General features: G+C 35.9%; 1 pseudogene; it reads right to left on the bottom strand.

Annotated features, from left to right (window-relative positions):
• Positions 1-7,032: 7,032 nt before the first annotated feature.
• The window catches only part of LOC135197323 (neuropeptide Y receptor type 2-like), a 125,622-nt pseudogene continuing 117,657 nt past the window's right edge, over positions 7,033-14,997 (bottom strand).

Raw genomic sequence — 14,997 nt, 5'->3', positions numbered from 1 at the left:
GATTGGCCAAAGTTTGTGAAATTATGTCATGTTTTGTCTGGACTGGGCAAATTTTGTCAGGATTTGCCAAAGTTTGTGAAATTATCCTATATTTTGTCAGGATTTGCCAAAGTTTGTGAAATTATCCCATATTTTGTCAGGATTGGCCAAAGTTTGTGAAATTATGCCATATTTTGTCAGAATTTGCCATATTTTGTCAGGATTGGCCAAAGTTTGTGAAATTATGTCATGTTTTGTCTGGACTGGGCAAATTTTGTCAGGATTGGCCAAAGTTTGTGAAATTATCCCATATTTTGTCAGGATTGGCCAAAGTTTGTGAAATTATCCCATATTTTGTCAGGATTGGCCAAAGTTTGTGAAATTATGCCATATTTTGTCAGGATTGGCCAAAGTTTGTGAAATTATGCCATATTTTGTCAGGATTGGCCAAAGTTTGTGAAATTATGCCATATTTTGTCAGAATTTGCCCTATTTTGTCAGGATTGGCCAAAGTTTGTGAAATTATGCCATATTTTGTCAGAATTTGCCATATTTTGTCAGGATTGGCCAAAGTTTGTGAAATTATGTCATGTTTTGTCTGGACTGGGCAAATTTTGTCAGGATTTGCCAAAGTTTGTGAAATTATCCCATATTTTGTCAGGATTGGCCAAAGTTTGTGAAATTATCCCATATTTTGTCAGGATTGGCCAAAGTTTGTGAAATTATCTCACATTTTGTCAGGATTTGCCAAATTTTGTCAGGGTTGGCCAAATTTTGCCAGATTTTGTCAGGATTTGCCAATGATTGTGAAATTATGTCATATTTTGCCAGAATTTGCCCAATTTGTTCTCATTTATGGTATAGTCTTCCTCACGTTATTATTATTATTATTATTATTATTATTATTATTATTATTATTATTATTATTATATTTCTGATTTTCAGTAATAATTACAGTTGGCATCATGGCATTAGAACTTTCAGCCTTAGCTCATTGTAAAATCCTGTGCAGGGATTTCAGCCTCTGCTGGAGTTTAGATTCTCAGCCTTCAACAGACTTAGCCATAAGGCTTTCAGCCTTATAGCTCCAAATCAGAATCCTGGAATACGTCTCTTAGTCTTATGGAGGCTTATCTTGAGGCTCAGGGTCAGATTACGTCAATGTCTGTCTCGGCCTTAGACAAATGTGACACAGGAATAAACTCCCAAAATTTATTATCACAAAATGGGTCGTTAATCCTCTACCCCCCCTCCCCACCACCACCAGCATCAATTTAATAACAGCTGCTGCTGCATGCGTGTCCAGTACTAACCTCATTTCAAAGTCCACCTCTCTCTCTCTTGTCCTCCACTTATTTTACTCTCCCCCTTTTTTATTCTCTCTCTTTATTTTTATTTTCTCTCCGCCTTTGTATCGCCGACGGTTATTGGATTTGCTCTTGCAACTGTTGTCCCTGTGGTCGATCCTGTATCCAATCTGCTACAGAGGCTAAATGGATGTATTGGATGTGGTTCTTTAATCCTAAATCTCTCTCTCTCCCTATATATATATATATATATATATATATATATATATATATATATATATATATATATATATATATATATATATATATATACACACACCAGGCATGGACAAAAGTCTGTCACGGGATGCCTGCAGTGATTACTAAAGAGTGTTTGCAGTTTTTTTTTTCTTTCCTACAGTGCGGCAAGACCACCATCCTGAAGAAGGACTAGTGGACTGAGCCATTCCTCACGATACTACCAGTGAGGCGAGACTACCAACTCAAAAAGGATTAGTGGATAGAGTCCTTCATCACGGTACTAACAAACAGTAAGTCTTAACATCTACCCGAAGAAGGATTAGTGGAACCAGTCAGTCCACTTTAGGTAAACACGAATAAAACTACCGACCAAACATCGTCGTTTTCTTTATTACACTATGGCAGACTACAGAAAATCGATATCTCTTAAAACCTTACAGATGCGTTACAGTAAAGCTTATGGCTACACCTACATATAAAAATATATAGGCAATATTTCTTCAGAGGAGACGAAAGGGGTCATACGGAGAGTTTTTTTTTTTTGTCTTTCCCCAAGCCCCCGTTTGGGTGGGCTCTACCCAGACACGGGGCTCGGAAGAAATCATTTAAAAATAAAAGGAAATGAGAGAGAGAGAGAGAGAGAGAGAGAGAGAGAGAGAGAGAGGTATACTGTCAATTTCTTGGAGGTTTAAAAAGCACCAATTAAAGGAGAGAGAAAAACCAAAACGAAGACTCGACTGAGAGAGAGAGAGAGAGAGAGAAGAGAGAGAGAGAGAGAGTATTCAATATCCCCACGCAGTTTTGAACCGAAGCGCGGATCAGTTTGGATAGGAAGTGGATGGTAAAGCAGCCTTCCTTGATGGGCTGTCATGCTGATCTAAATTGAAGACATGAGGAGGAGGAGGGGGAGGAGGAGGAGGAGGTCGATGTGAGAATGAAAGTGTCTTTGGGACAACTGGGGCGGGAGGAGCTGCTGGTGACAGCTGAGGAGAGAGAGAGAGAGAGAGAGAGAGAGAGAGAGAGAGAGAGAGAGAGAGAGAGAGAGGCGCAGAGTTGACAATATCTTCGATAAGCTTAAAGAACAGTTTTAGGGCGAACGTGAAAAACTGAGAGAGAGAGAGAGAGAGAGAGAGAGAGAGAGAGAGAGAGAGAGAGAGAGAGAGCTGATATTTTGGATAAATCTAAAACAGCTGATTTAGAGAGTTACTAAAATAACTGATATAAGGTCTCAATTGATATTCAGAGAGAGAGAGAGAGAGAGAGAGAGAGAGAGAGAGAGAGAGGATATCTGGATACACTCGGAATGCGAAATAGATGGTAGTGAATATCTATCTATCTATGAAATGTTGATGGTATTTAAAAAGAAATATTTCTTGCAATAACAATTGGTGCATTATGTGAGATCTACGATTCAGACTATTTGATAATGATGAAGATGGAGATGAAAATGATGGAGATGGAGATGGAGATGAACTTCAGGATGGAGAGAGGTGGAAATGGAGATGAACTTCAGGATGGAGAGACATCGGGAAAATGTTAATCAGATGTAGAAATACAGAAGAAGAGGAAGAAACGGAGCTAAGGAGAAAGTTACAGAGAGAATGAAATACTAGAAAGAAAAAAAATTAGCGTCAGGAATGATAGAAGAGAGGAACATGATAAATATTATCTTCTTCCCATACACAGATAGGCAGGACTTTACTTTAGGCCTTAGGACTCTAAATATTAGCTATTCGAAGGCTAAAGAAAATCCGACAAAAAAAAGAACAAGTTTATAAATAAGCAACAATACCTGTAGACCCTATTCGTTCACGAAAATCACAAAATACGAGCTACTTCGAGCAATTAGTGGCAGATCACCGCACTTCTATATAATAATAATAATAATAATAATAATAATATAATAATAAAATTATAATAATAATACAGTGGAGCAACAATACTTTGAGACCTTCCCAGATTCAACAGCCTACTATTTTGGATTTTATTTTACGTGTTTAACAGGTACGCGAAAGTATGCAAAAGTTAAATGCTAGAGATTTTGTAAAAGTCTTCTCGTCACTCGCTCTCGTAAACCACGATATTCCTACTTGTTATAAAATACAATTTGTCGTTATTCATAACTCTTTATAATAATAAGTCTATATAAACAACAGTACCTTAAAGATATATCAATCATTCATTATGATACTAGTAAATTCTGCTTCGAAAGAAAATAGTAGAAAGGTTTTTTTTTTATTAACTTGGTTTTACGAAAAAATGTCTGCATGTCCACTTGAGCATTCTTGCGACGAAAGAAGAATAAAGGGATAAATTTAATTATCCACCGAGTTTTTTTTTTTCATTTTTTATTTTTAAAACTTTGTCGTGAATGAAGCGTCAGGCTTTGAATACGAAAATAAAGTTAACAACAATATTCCAGTGTGGTTTGTTGTGAAGAAACTTTTGCTGCATTGAACTGTGCTTGGTTTGGCATTCCTCTCAATGCATGTACGTAGTTGGTAATATTACATGCATTTGTATTTGTACATTCATGTGGAGGATAGTTTTATGCCGGTCAAGATTATTTATGTTCATATACATTCATTTGTGAGATATCCCTAAATGCATGTTCTTTGCAGCATTATACGCACAAGTACTTTTGTAATTCATTTGCAAGGTTATGTATATTCATATATATTCTTAACTAAGGTATTCTCATGTAGAATGTTTTCTGTTAATCCAAATGTTCTGGCATAAGATTTTACCTCAAAAAAGCAATTCGATTTTGAATGTCATTAGTCTTTGATTATATTTGCTTTTCAACTTCAAATTCCGAGATTTGCCTCATGGACTACTTATGGTAAAGACTTTAACAGGAGATTTTGGAAATCATTCTCATGAATTTGATCTACATCAATATGTTCTGTTTTACCCCGTTACCTTACCTAATATCTCATTCCTTATCGTCATTAAATTCATGACACCCTTTTATTTATTTATTTTGTTTTGTTTTTTTTCTTTCGCGTGATTTCATATGATCTAATACGAACGTTTTTTTTAACCCTTGAAATATTTAACCATTGATTACTGTCCTTTTATATGAAACTTGTGTATATATATATATATATATATATATATATATGATATATATATATATATATATATATATAACATACTAAAGCAGGAATGACAATCTATGAAATTCCACACGCAGCAATTCCTACTGCGAGAAATTGTATGACATTGTTGTGGATGAATTAGCCATGTACCACAAACCGTGGGGTATGTCAGAACTAATATGGAATGCCAAGAACTTCACGATAATCAGAAACAGCAGCAGCTGTCAATTTCAGAAACAACAAACCAACTGAAACCCGACGCCAGTGGTTTTATCTCGCTCAGAAAATTGCATTATCCAAACGTCTTTGTTTCAAACGACCTGGAATTCTTAGTAGTTTTTGTTTATAGTGCAACAAATTTCATAAACTCTCAAATATTATGAACAAGGATGCTAATCTTTTATACAATTTTTTTTAAGGAAGGAAAGCTTTTATATAATAATTTTTTTTTTAAAAGACAAATAAATTTCTATCATATGATCCCAGGACAACACTCCCCCCCCCCCCACCAAACCCACCCAAGTAAAATAGATATATACAAGTATTTCGTTTTCTCTCCATTTGTTTTTAAATAATCATCTGGTATGACACTTAAGGGCTAAATCCTCGCATGACAAACTAACCAGGAACTGTCATCTTATAAAATTACAATATGAAAATAAGTTATTGTCAAATATATATTATATATGGTTCAGCTTTGGCTTTTTCATTTCCAGCGGCGAAAACAAATAAATCTTTCCTCTTCTTTAACTTAAATTCACATTTACAACTTGATCTTTTTTCATCCCAGCGTTTTAAATGGCCACTCGGGTATATTTAATATACATAATTCATATACCAACACTATTCATATATATACATGTATGTATATATATATATATATATATATATATATATATATATATATATATATATATATATATATATATATATATATATACTGACAAAGTCTCGAAGATGTATAAAATACACGAAAGTACTTGGCACTCAGTCGTTTCCATATAACCATATTCTTTGTGGCTTCAGCTGACAGCTAAAATCACGTACAAATCTGTGACTTTTTTTTTTTTGAAGCATATAGATACCGGTATGAATACAAACAACATCTTAAGATATTATGGAACAACTTCATCCAAAAAATATGCACAACGGAGTTTTTTTTTTTTTTTTTTAATTTCATTTCGTCATCCACGGGTCAACAGTATATAATGCGTATAATAATGCTTAGCACCACTGAAATAAGTGCGGGTTTCGTATCGAAGCGGACAAATCAAAGAAAACACGTCGACTGCAAGTACAAAATCAACTCGCGTCAAAATGTATAATGTATCAACTCTTACACCTACTAAAAAAATTGTCTATTTACAAATCTGTTCACAACAAATGTCAAAAAGGCATCGAATATGGTTCTCTCTATTTTTTTTCTTTTTCTTTTTCATCTAGCATCAATGTCAGTGTCATATAACTTTGTCCATATTATGTGACAACAATGTGATAGCATTGTGGTTAATCGTAGAGAGTGAGTCTTATTATTACGCAACGGTGAGGCAAACTGCTTTGTTATTGTCGGAGGAGAGCAGTAGTTCGTATTTTTCCGAGCTGGAGAGAGAGAAAGAGGCGAGGAGGAGGAGGAGGAGGAGGAAGGGGAGGAGGAGTAGTAGTAGTAGTAGGAGGAGGAGGAGAAGAGTGGCTCGATTTTCGATTCCAAGGGCACACTGAGAAGACCATTTCTCATAGTTTTGCAGGAGACAACGCTTTCATGTTGAGACTATTCGATCACAACACAGGCACATTTAAGAGACTTATAAAAAACAAGCTCCTTCTTGTGCTCTGGCATTGCACCGCGTCCAGGAGAACTACCGAACAGCACAGGCACATTTCAGATATACAGGAAACTATGGAATCATGGCGATACAGAACGAAAGGGCAGCACGGCGTTCCTCAGTCCGACGTATCTACGCAGTGCAGGTCTGCCTCTATAGTCTGAGAGACCAAAGAGGTCTTTGGGACCTCTTTGGTCTCACCAAAGTTGGTCTCGTTCACGGCACTCTCCTCGGGAGGCGAACTCGCGGGAAGAATGGAGATTTCTTCGGTCCCTCCGAGGTACTTCATGGGCATTTCTTCGGTTCCTCCTCGACTACCTGACCCTCTGGCGAAGATGGATCGTTCCAAAGGGCTGCTTCCTCCTCCCTCATTATCTGGTCGTCCCAAAGGGACCTCATTTGGGCGTTTCAGATCGAGAGGTCCCATAGGTATACGTTCAGCAGGGTCCCCTCGCCCATCTCTTTCTACCTGTTCCGGAATATCATATTCCCGGCATTGGGTAGCTCGCTGTTCTCCTGATGTACCCTCTACGTCTTCCTCGTCCATCTGTTCCTTAGGGGAATCCTCCTCATCTCCCTTAGGGAGATCCCCTGGGGTTTCTTCCTCTTCTTCTTGGCTTCGCTCGACGTCCTTGTCGCTAGTGGCGTCCCTAAGGGTGGACCCTTGGACCTCGTCGGTTTTCTGACCGTTCACCTCCTTGGTTTCTCTCCAGCTGGCACCTGAAGAGAGACAAGATAGAAGAAAGGGATTTTAGACTCATAATCTAATTCTCATCTCTATTTTCAATAAGAAAATTGTCTGAAAGTCATTTTGCAACAACGTGACCTTTAGGAACTCCAGGCTTCAATAGAAGAGGAAAATGTTGATGAACAATGATTTCAACTATTTCAAGGAAGCAGTGTAGACTCATGTATTAAGTCTTATTTTTCAATGTCACACTAAAATTGATTAACAATTATTGGTAACTATGTATTAGCTTATCAATTGCAACAAATGACCTCTACAGGGCTTTAAGAGCACTAAAGGAAATATGAACAACGATTTTCACCTATTTCAAAGAAGAATTTTGGGCTCAAAATTTTATTCTTATTTTCATTGTCATAAAAAATTAGATTCATATCCATTGCTAACTTTGTTTAATATTATTAACTGCAACAAAATGACATTTATGAACCCGAGGCTTCAAGTTAACTAAAAAAAAAGGAAAAGGAAAAAAATTATGAAAAAATTTTTCAACTATTCCAAGGCAATTTTAATTGTAAATGCCCAGCTAGAATGTCAATTTCCAGCCCAAGGTCTGTGTGAAAATAAATACAAATACAAAAGCTTAAACTTTAATTTTTCATTCCATGTTATTTTCATTCAATGTTAATTTATCAAATGTGTTGATGAGCAACTATAATGAAATTTTTTCCTGATAGCAAATTTTCCACTTTATGAGAGAGAGAGAGAGAGAGAGAGAGAGAGAGAGAGAGAGAGAGAGCATATAAGTTTCCTAGGTAACTGTTCCCCTTATGCATGTCAATCATTAACTTAGGCAATAAACACTGACGTTAACGTCATCAAAATTAAAATAAAAAATAATAATAATAATAATAATAATAATAATAATAATAATCATAATAATAATAATAAATAATAATAATAATAATTATAATAAATAATAATAATAATAATTTTAATTGTTTATGAAAGTAATAGCTGCCTCAGCCGCGTTAATTTTATAAAGGTTCTTCTCTATTTTTCTAATTATTGTTTTCTCATTGTTGCTAAACTGGTGAGCAACGCACCGAAGGTTGGCATGTCTCAAATAGGTAAATGTCATGCCAACCTTCGGTGCGTTGCTCACCAGTTTAAGTAACAATGAGAGAACAATAATGAGAAAAAATAAAGAAGAACCTTTATAAAATTAACGCAGCTGAAGCACCAATTACTTTCAATAAAACATGTTTAAAAGAGGGTTTATTTCCAGCATACAATAATAATAATAATAATAATAATAATAATAATAATAATAATAATAATAATAATAATTATAATACAGGTGAAACCGCAGACTGTTATTTGGTACAATATTCCTTCATAATCGTCCGTAATCCTCCGTCATTACCGACGGTATCAATGTCCATTCACTCGGAAGTGATTCTCCCTCATCGGGATCAGGGGGTTCATCTTCACTGCGAGAAACCTGATACCAGGGAATGATCGAAATAATGAAAGAGGTAAACATTAAGGAAAACCCCCTTCATGTATCCATTTCTGTTCGGACGACGACAAGAAAGACGGGTTGTAATGAGTATACGTTTGTACATGAGAGAATGAGTGTTGGGTCCGTATTCTGCTTGTGAGGTTCTCCTGTTTCAACGCGAGATTATGTTGGGCCTTGAACCTATACCATATTCTCATGTATTAATATATTATCTGGGTGGTGAACTCCATACACTATCGCGAGATTACGTCGAGTCTTAAACATGAGTCTTGTGCAGAGTATATTTCTTTATTTTCAAGTCTGATTCATCTACTGCTTTTACCAATTATTTTTGAGGGGTTTATGTTAGGCCTTAACCCTAAGTCATATTCCCATGTATTAATATATTATCTAACTGGATAACTTAATGCCTTATCGCAAGATTGTGTCGAGTCTTCAACATGAGTCTCATGCAGAATATATTTCCTTATTTTCAAACTTTATCCATTTACTATTTTTACCAATTATTTTTGAGAGGTTTATGTGGAACCTTAAACATAAGTCATATTCAAATTCATTTGCTTGTTTTTGAACTTGATTCATGTACTGTTTTCATCAATGATTTATCTTTTTTCGAAGTTGGTATGTGTTACCCGGGATCATGTTGACCCTTAAAAATAAGTCGTGTTCATAATATAGGGTTTTATTTCTAAACTTAAATCATAATATTTTCATTATAATATAATCAATTAATTCTAAGCCCATCTGAACTTAATTTGTAAACTGTTTTCGTCAATGATTTTGCATCTATGTTAAGTCATTATCATATACACAATTATATCTAAGTCCTCTTTTCTAAAAAAATTCTATAGTGACTTTTACTTGTAATTTCTTACCGTAGTGTTCAAAACGAAATGTATGATAATCATCCAGTAGGATACAAGATTTTAGTTTACTTTCATATCATTATAATTAATCAGTGTATCCCAATTTAACTAAAATGATGAACACTTTAATCTAATTCATAGGCTTAAATTTTTAATGTTGATTGAATTTAATGTCACATTCGAATAATGATTCACCAGGCGCCCTTTAAACGTATTTTGTCATAACCTTTTCCACCGGGTCAATATTTGAGCACTACATCATTACAATTATATGTGTCAAGACTTATGAACTTTATTTACAAATGCATTTCATCACTGACGTTTTTTGCATTTACGATAATTTTATTACTATTATCCAGTGCACACCATTTATACTTAATCAAAAGATTCCTTTTACCAATAAACTGCAACTGAATCGTCGTTAACATAAAGCTGAGGTCAAAGGAAAATGTTACCCTTGATCTTTAAGCATGTATATCATCCCTTGATTGTTTTTGCTTACTCGGGGAGTAAGCCTACAAAGTACTTTGTTCTTGTTGCTGTTGGTATGTCTGTTGTTATTGTTGGGGGGTAGGAAAGCCCCATGAAAAAAAAAAAAAACTTTCTACCCATGATCTTTCATCAATCACATTACCCTCTCATGTCTATTTTTTTTTTACCCCATTCTCACCTCATTTTACCCATGGCTTTTTTTATTCTTTTATTAACTGAATTTCCTGTCATTATAATGATTTAGCTCGACCGTCCATTTGCCCCTGAGGGTCTCAGAACATTATCTGCCCATCTTAACTAAGGATTGGCAGGGGATTATCACGTGCGTCTGAAGTTGACAACATCTCCTGCAGGCGGAGGATTTTTTTGAGGACGTTAGGGAAGCCACGAGAGGAGGAGGAGGAGGAGGAGAGGATGAGGGAGGAGGAGGAAGAGGAGGAGGAGGAGGAAGGAGGAGGAAAGGAGGAGGATGGAAAGGGACCAAGAGTGAATATGAATGGGACAAGGAGGAGGTGAATGGAGGAGGAAGAAAGGAGGAGATGAAAAATAATGGAAGGGAGGGAAGGAGGAGGGGAGGAAAGGAAAGATGAATATTGGAATGGGGAGGACGGAGGAGGCGGAGAGGAGGAGGGTGGAGGAGGAGGATGGGACGAAAGAAGGAGGAAAGGGAGGAAGGGGGGGGAAGGGAGGAGGAGGAGGAGGAGGAGGAAAGGAAAGGAGAGTGAATATGGAATGGGACGAAGAGGAGGAAAGGGATGAAAATGGAATGGTAGGAGGAGGAGGAGGAGGAGGAGGAGGAAAGGAGAGTGAATATGGAATGGGACGAAGAGGAGGAGGAGGAGGAGGAGGGGGAGGAGGAGGTTAAAGGAGATATGGAATAATATGGAATGGGACGAAGAGGAGGAAAGGGATGAAAAATGGAATGGTAGGAGGAGGAGGAGGAGGAGGAGGAGGAAAGGAGAGTGAATATGGAATGGAGAGGAGGAGGAGAGGAAGGAGGGGGAGGGGGTGAATGGAATGGAAGAAGTGGGAGGGAGGAAGGAGGAAAAAAGGACAGAGGAGGAAGAGGTGAGGTAGGGGGGAGGAAGGAGGGAGATGAAAATAATTGGAAGGAGGAGGAAAATGAGAGGGTGGAGGTGGAGGAAGGAGGAGGGGAGGAGGAGGAAAAAAGACGACGAAGGAAAGGAGAGTGAAAATGGTATGGGAGGAGGAGGAGGAGGAAAAAATTCGAAGGAGAGTGAAAATGGAATGAGAGTGGAGTAGGAGGAGGAGGAGGAGGAGGAGGAAAAAAGCGAGGTTGTGGGGAGGGGGAGGAGAGAGAGTGAAATGGGAGTGGAAGACTAAATTGCATTGAAGTTAGATGGAAAGATGTTGGGGGATGTTTTTAAGGAGTAGGGGGGAAGGAGGGTCAGAAAAAATAGAGGGAGGAAGGAAATGGATGGAAGGGAGAGAAAGTGAAGATGAAAAGGAGACGAGTGAAGATTGAATGAAGGAAGAGGGATAAGCACTGGAATGAGGAGCCATAGGAGGGCCAGAATAAAATAAGGAAAACCAGGAAGATGTGAGCCGTTTCAAAGGCATATCCCGCCTATTACTACTACCGAAAAAAATCATCCCAACAGATAAAAAAAAAAAAAAAAAAAAAAACTCCGACCGACAAAACAAAAGAAAAACAATCATCCCAACAGAATTAAAAAAAAAAAAAAAAAATTAACGAAGGTTGAAGAAACAGAATGACGAAAAGTATATCGGACGAATTTCTCGCAAATTTCTCACGTGAGCTGGAATTCGGGAATGGGGAAAAATAGTCTGGAATATGTTCAGAAACTCGAGTCCTATTTTAATTAAGAAAGGGTCGTTACGGAATCTCTTGCAGACGCTTTTTATGCGTCACTTTTTTATGACCTGACCGATTGGTGCTGGAATACTTCGACGCCTAATTGATAAAAAAGGTGCAAAAGGAATGTCATCTCCCTTCAGTCTTGACAAGTAATAAGTGAGGGCGATAGGTGATATCTCTCTCTTTTTTATTGATATTAAGCTTTAGGGAGCTCAGTTCTGTGGAAGTTTCTTGCTTGGAGATTTCCACAGAATTGGAGAAGTACTTCGTTGGACGAGTGGTTTTCGCGCTCGCTACCAATCCGGTGGTCCTAGGTTCAGAGGAATTTATTTCTGGTGATAGAAATTCATTTCTCGATATAATGTGGTTCGGATCCCACAATAAGCTGTAGGTCCCGTTGCTAGGGGCCTGACCAAAACTGGTTTCTAGCCACGTAAAAATATCAAATCCTTCGGGCCAGCCCTAGGAGAGCTGTTAACAAGGTTTAGGTAAGATATACTTAACTTTTCCTGTCTGGAGATTTCATTCTGGGTCAAAATTCGGAGTGTCAATATGGCAGTGACTTGGTGTACTGTATTTCTCTGGGCCAACCTTGCGTTAGGTGAAATGGCTTAATATATATATATATATATATATATATATATATATATATATATATATATATATACACTATATATACTATATTATATATATATATAGTATATATATATATGTGTGTGGGTGTCGTGGGTGTGTGTGGTGTGTGTGTGTGTGTGTGTTGTGTGTATGTTTTGTGGGGTGTGGGAGTGTGTGTGTATGGAAACTACCGTGTGTATCTAAACATACTCCTATATATAAACAACCTCACAAAAGGGGAATATAACAATAAAAACACTGGAAAAAACATTTTTATCGCTTTTATTCATTGCCAATGAGCTTCATCCCAGCCTCAAATATTACCTAGGCGCAAACCTGCTGCAGTATTCCATTTCATTTCATTTTTCTTTTATTTCGTCTCCATTTCATTTGATTTTTTTTTATTTCGTCTCTATTAATTTCTCGATGAAATTCAAACAGAGCTCCCTAGCGTTTGCAAAAAGGTTTTATTGTCATATATATATATATATATATATATATATATATATATATATATATATATATATATATATATATATATATATATATCTAATAAAAGGAGCCCATAAAAACACCAAAATGTAGAGAGAAAAGTACTATATTTCAGAGACTGCTGTCTCTCTCTTCAGGTATATGAATGAGAAAAGTTTACAGAAAAGGTGGTATTTATACCAAGAGATTCGTCCACAAGTAAGCCAATTTAGGTCACCCCCTCCCCGCTGATAATCTTCCTTTAATCTTCTTAAGCGTTGGTTGAATGAACACTGTGTCGACGATGTCCGATGTCCAATTCCCTTTTGAGATGTTCATTACCTGCTTCTCTTTTATTAAGGCCGATTCCATCATTACCGGCAATTGCTGCTATAAATTACACGTGACATATTCCAGTTTATTCTATGGTTATGTTCATTTATATGGTTGAAAATAGCCGAGTTCTGTTGTCCATACCTAACTGACCGTTTGTGTTGTATTAATCTCTGGGGAAGTGATTTGCCTGTAAATCCGATGTAAGATTGGTCACAGTCCTGGCATGGGATCTCATATACCCCAGAGTCTTTGGGCGATGTCTTTTGTTGGACGTTAATCAGGGATTTGGCTAAGGTATTTGGGTAGGTAAATGCAAAAGGGTTGGATTTCCCAAGGGTGTGAGTTACTCTCTTAATCGTCTCCAGGTGGGGAATTTTTATTTTATTGTTGGGTGTGTCTCTGGTCTTGTCTTTAGGGGGTCGGTAGAAAATTACGTTTGCTTTTTGAATTGCTTTCTCAATTATATGGTCAGGATACTTTAAAGATGAAAGTTGCTTGCGAATTAGTTCAAATTCTTTTTCCATGAAATCTGGGGAACAAATTCGTAAGGCTCTTAAGAATAGGTTGCTAGCTACACCTATCTTGATAGTATTGTCATGATAGCTAAAGTAGTGAATATATGAAAGTGAGAACGTTGGTTTTCTGTATATGGTAAATTTGTATTCTGTCGTGTCTCTGATTATTAAAAACATCAAGAAAAGGAATTTTGTTGTCTGTTTCCCATTATTGACAATTTCACCGTCAGTTTCAACAGTTTACTTCTACACCTGCTGACGTCGGCATCCAACCAGACAGTCTGGCAGGGACTGAATTTTTTTTTTTTTTTTTTTTTTTTTTTAGATTTTATTTTGACGTCACTAAAGTATATGGTTAATTATGTTTATATATGTGGTATTGTATAGGGTATTTATGAATATATATATGAATTTCTATATATGTATACTACATATATATTATGTATATTTATATACGTGATATATATATATATATATACATATATATAAATATATATATATATATAATATATATATATATGTGTGTGTGTGTGTGTGTGTATATTATGTATATTTATATATACGTGTATATATATATATATACATATATATACGACATATATTTATATGTTATATATATAATATATATATATATATATATATATATGTATATATAGATATATATATGTATATATATATATATATATATTATGTAATATATATATATATATATATGTATATATATATATATGACAACTATTGAAACTTCCCTACAGCTAACCATAAAAAGAAAATATATGATAATTTTATTCCAAGGTAAATTTGACCCAACAAATGAAATGAAAATCCTATTTTCCCGAAAGTTGGAGGAATTATTCTCTCCACTATTTCATCTATAAAAAGGAGGATATATTTGGCATTTGATTTTAATTAAAAATACAGATACCGAGCTAAGAATACGTAAAAGCGTATTTTAATATTTAAGGACAATACAGTGTAAGAAATGTTTATATCCGATATTATTGCGAATATAAACCTTATATCTTATCCAAGGATAGCATACAATATATTTTCGTATGGTAGAGAATGCCATATAAAATAACAGTGTACTAAAGCTATAAAGTTGAAATATAAACAATCGCCATTAATGAATGCTTATACATAAATACTGCAAATCATGTTTATTGAATGAAAGCAATTGCAACATAATGAAACGAAAATAC

The sequence above is a fragment of the Macrobrachium nipponense genome, chromosome 18 (assembly GCF_015104395.2).
Source record: "Macrobrachium nipponense isolate FS-2020 chromosome 18, ASM1510439v2, whole genome shotgun sequence".
Lineage (NCBI taxonomy): Eukaryota > Metazoa > Arthropoda > Malacostraca > Decapoda > Palaemonidae > Macrobrachium > Macrobrachium nipponense.
This window is presented reverse-complemented; position numbering and strand designations above follow the sequence as displayed.